The sequence below is a fragment of the Psammomys obesus genome, unplaced genomic scaffold (genome assembly GCF_907164565.1).
Source record: "Psammomys obesus unplaced genomic scaffold, mPsaObe1.curated_primary_1811, whole genome shotgun sequence".
Taxonomy (NCBI): Eukaryota; Metazoa; Chordata; class Mammalia; order Rodentia; family Muridae; genus Psammomys; species Psammomys obesus.
Window position 1 is genome coordinate 2,215,608 of NW_026594418.1, and position 4,557 is coordinate 2,220,164.

A 4,557-nucleotide genomic window follows, 5' to 3' on the forward strand; every position below is an offset into this window, starting at 1 on the left:
TCTCTTTTTGTAAATTTAAAAAGATTTTTGCAAGCTTTGGGAGATCCACTGGAATCCACAGGTCACTCCAGGTAAGCACCACCAATCAACAACCTGTTTCCCTGCCTGCCTGTTCCTGAGAGTGGGATTCTTCCCTTTGGGACTCCCTTCCCCTAACTACCAAGACCATGGACCTAAAAAGTCCATGGGCCTAAAAGTTAAACTCCTTAACTTCATCTTCTGCCCCTAACAAATATATATATATATATTTGTTCCAGAATCGAAGAGCTGCACCCAGAACTCAGGTGCTCCGGCCTAAACCTCACAGACTGCATCAGCTGGGCCTGCAGGTTCCTTACTATAGATGGTCTCACAGATCCTGGACAGCAAAAAACAGAAACAAATGAACAAACAAACAAAAAACAGCCTGCTTTTGGGATCTGGCCAGCTTACTGTCCCTCTCTCCCCCCAAAAAATCAACCCCAGCATTGTCAGCCGGAAGTAACCAGAAAAGATTCTATCCAGTTATCTATTTATTATCAACAAAGGCTGGGATGGGAAAGCCCTACCTGCTGCAGCACGTGGCTGCCATACCCTGCCCTCTCCCCAGGTATGGGGCTTCTCCTCTCCCAGAGGCCCTTGACTACATAATCCAGACATCTTGGTTCTGCTGCCCTTTCCCCTTTTTCCTTCTTCCCTGTTATCTCTCTCCCTTTTCCCCACCTTCCTTCCCACTCCCACTGTGTATTCCCCTCCCGCTTGCTGCTCCCAATAAACCTGCGTTTATATAGTATAGCTTCGTCTCTCCATTAGCTCATTTGTTCTATTTACTCAATTAGCAATGTCAATAGATTAATAATAATAATAATAAGCACTACTATTAATACAGCTTACATATTGTTTTTCTGTGCCATTTCTATAATGAACTTTACTTACCTTAGTCTGTGTATTAGTTTATTTTCTGTTTACTGTGAAGCAAAGGGCAAGATGCACCTGTAGGAGGGAGGACTCATTTTGGTTCCCAGTGTGAAGGGGAGTAGGCCATCGTGGCAAAGCAGGCGTGGTGCCTGGTGCCTGGTAACATTGGGTTCCTAGGCAGGTAGTTGAGATCTGTGATACTGGTGGCCCACCTATGGGTGGGGCACAGTCAGGGTGGGTCTTTCTTAGTTAGATCTCACTGGATACACTCAGGGGTTTGTTTCTCAGTTGATTTTATTTTATTTTATTTTTTCTTTTAGAACAACTCAGCAAAATAAAATTCTGGTTTATTGTTGGACATTGCTTCACACATACATCAAACAGGCCAAAATAAATAAATGAATAAATAAATAATCAAACAGCAACTTCATAGACAAAGGGAAAAAAAGGGTGGGAGGAAGAAATCTTTTACAGCTAAGTACGTACACAAAAAAGTTACTGCAATGCTCAGAATAAGGTTGTTTTGTTGTTGTTTTTGTTTGTTTCTTCTTTAACAAGTTTTTTTTTTTTTTTTTTTTTTCTCCTCTGAGATTATAATGAACATGGTCGCAGCACAAGTAAAGTCAGAAGAGGACAGAGAACGCTCTGAAGGCTGGTTTGGTCACCCGTTCTCATTAAAAATGGCTGACCCCTAATTTGTACAAAAATGTAAAATGTAAATAAAAAATACAAACAAATTTTCCTTTTAAAGTATTTTTAAGAAGAACAGCAGGGCCTGGAAAGTGTGATTCTTTCTCTCCCCCGTTGCAAATTTATGTTGTGGTTTTGATAGGGTGGTGGGGAGCGCACATTATCTGGGGGTGACCCTGCCCGCTATGGGGGGGGGGCTGCTTCTTAAGCGTTTACATTCTGAGATGGGAAGTGGAGGCTGAGTAGGTCGCGGTGGCTTTACGTTTAGCTTTCCCTGTTTGCTGTCTAGTCATCCTCATCAGTCTTCTGCTTCTTGGTGTCGACATCATCATCCTCGTCCTCTTCAGCTACCCGCTTGCCCGTAGGAGCCTCAGTTTCCTCATCTTCATCTCCGTTTTCTTCCTCACCTCACCTTCTTCCCTCTCCTCCTCTTCCTCCCCACCTTCACCCTCTTCTTCACCTACCTTATTGTCAGCCTCCTGTTCCCCATTTTCCTCATTAGCATTCTCCTTGACAGGTGCATCTCTTCCATTTTCTGCCTCCTCCACAACTTCCTTCTTCAAGTCCTTGGTGGTGATCTCGGAGCTGGTGTCCACCGTCGTGTCTGACATGGTAGGGCACGCTGGTGGTCCGATGCAGCCGAGTGAGAAAGAAATCGAGTTCGAGGACTCTGGCGAGAGGTCTGCCAGAGCCCACAGTGGAAGAGGAGGTGGAGGAGGAGGCAGGTGGCGAAGGCGGCTGCAGCGAGCACGGAGCAGGACCCTGGAACAATGCAAAGATGGCTTTTCAGAGCAGTCAGTGAGGCTCTAAGTTGATTTTAAATCCAATCAAGTTAATAATGAAAATTAATAGTCACAGTAAGGATAGGGGTTTACTATCTCAGTTACATAGTAGAGATTTTCAGAAGTTATACAATATAAGCATCAGAGCTCTGTGATCTAAACAGGATGTGTCTTAGCCCCAGATATCCCACTAATATCTGTAATTTATGAAAATAAAATACCAGTTGGTATTGTGTGCATTTTTATTGCTATTTTATTATCAATTATAGAAATTGTCAGAATACCATGACCAGTCAACACACCTATTTCTTTTTGTTTCCTACGTTTATTGAGTATTAGGAACAGATAGTATTATTAATTGTCCTTTGTTACCTGTGTTCTCCCTAGAGTGTTTCTGAGAAACACCCCACCCCCTCTTTCCTGCAATGAGCTATGGTCCACCCTGTGTCTCGAGATCACTTTGATCAAAACTCTCTGTGGTATTTGGTATGGTCTGTCATTGTTCCAGGCATATTTTAGATTAAAAAGTAGGTACTATATAGGTGATGACATAATGTTAATACAATCTGAAGTTGTATTAAATTATATGTATTAAATTTATATATAAATTAAAATACATCTAAACTTGTTGTAATCTTTCTCCATTCTGTGTTCTTCTGGGTTCCAAGAAATTTCTGTTTGGTCTTAGTTCTGCTGTTCTCCTGAGACATCACACTTCAAAGTTCCAATTACAAAGGCAGCATGCATCATATAAACAAAGGTCACAGAAAAATAAAAAGCAATTGCTAGAGAACCCAATGGTTGGAGGAAATTCATGGGTGAAGAGACCCTTAATTCTAAAACACGTTCTGTTAAAAATTTTCTGGAGTTACTTTAAGTCATTGAGGTGGTTTGGACGGGAAATGTCCACCACAGCCATGGCATCTGAACATCTGATCTCCATCTGGTAGCACCGTTTGGGGAGATTTAGGCAGTGCTGCCTTACTGGAGGAAGTCCATCAGCAGGTGTGAGCATTGAGATGAAAACACTTGTACCGCTTGTAATTTTCTTTCTCTGATTCATGCTTCAGTTTCGAGACATGATGAGTTCTCAGCTTTCTGTTCCTGCTCTCATGACTGCCACCAGCTGCCATTCTGTTCTGACTAGTATGGATTCTAATCCTCTGGAACCATAAGCCAACATAGACTGTTTTTCTACAAGTTGCCTTTGTCATTGTGTCTGCTAACAGCAACAGAAAAGTGACTACTAGAGTCAAAGAGTTAGCTTTAAAAAGTGTAAGTAAAAAGACCTCTATGGCTTGAGATACTAATGTCACTCCCTTCAGAAGCAGGATGCTTCTTTCTGCTAATTCAAAGTTTGCTTAAGACATACCACCACTCCTTTACCAAGGGGGAATTAAAGATCTACTACAACATGAGGGGTTCTGAGTGAAGCAGAGCACATTCTTAAAGAAATCCAGAGGTATCCTGGGAAAACAAAACGTAGAGGCTGGCTTTGGTTTCCCACAGTGGTGACACAATCAAAGCTCAAAAATAGAATCACAGTCCTTGTTCAATTTACCAGGATAAACTGTGGTTAAGCCACTGCAATGTGAGTGGAGCCATTGCTTAGAACTTAGCTGTCTGCTTGCTGAACACCTCCAGAAGGCAATGTTTTTATCAGAGATGATTCTGACTGAGGCCTTAGAGTTCAGTATGGAGGTACCCTGTGCTTCTGCTACTGCTTCCTGTGTCCAAGCTATGGGAAAATTTTAAAACCTGGATCTAGAGACTTTGACTTTCTGAGCATCCCTTCTGCAGAGGGTCTTTCTGTGTCCTTTGCTATATGCATGTGTTCCCCACATTAACAGATGAAGCCTTTCTTCAGGGTCTGTGGTCTCTGTTTCTGAAACCCACCCCCCGCCAATAACTATGCATTCAAACTGTTTTGGATGGCATTTTCTCTTAGTCTTTTATTTATAATTGTGGACTGTTTTTCAGAGGTGAAATGGATCAATAACAGTTCTTACACTTTCAGTTGGAAAATGACTTTTAGTTCAGATGCACACAAGTTAAGTATGTGCACAATAGTAATGTAAGTAATAACACTTGACCTTGACAAAATGTGCATTTTGAGACTGAACTGTTTCAGCACTTATCATTCTTCTGTATTTTAGTGCAATCCAGTCTTTATTCACTTGCTATGTCA

The 4,557-nt window shown here is 41.8% G+C and overlaps 1 pseudogene; it reads right to left on the reverse strand.

Annotated features, from left to right (window-relative positions):
* Positions 1 to 1,872: 1,872 nt before the first annotated feature.
* Positions 1,873 to 2,198, reverse strand: LOC129685438 (prothymosin alpha-like; annotated as a pseudogene).
* Between the last annotated feature and the right edge of the window lie 2,359 nt (positions 2,199 to 4,557).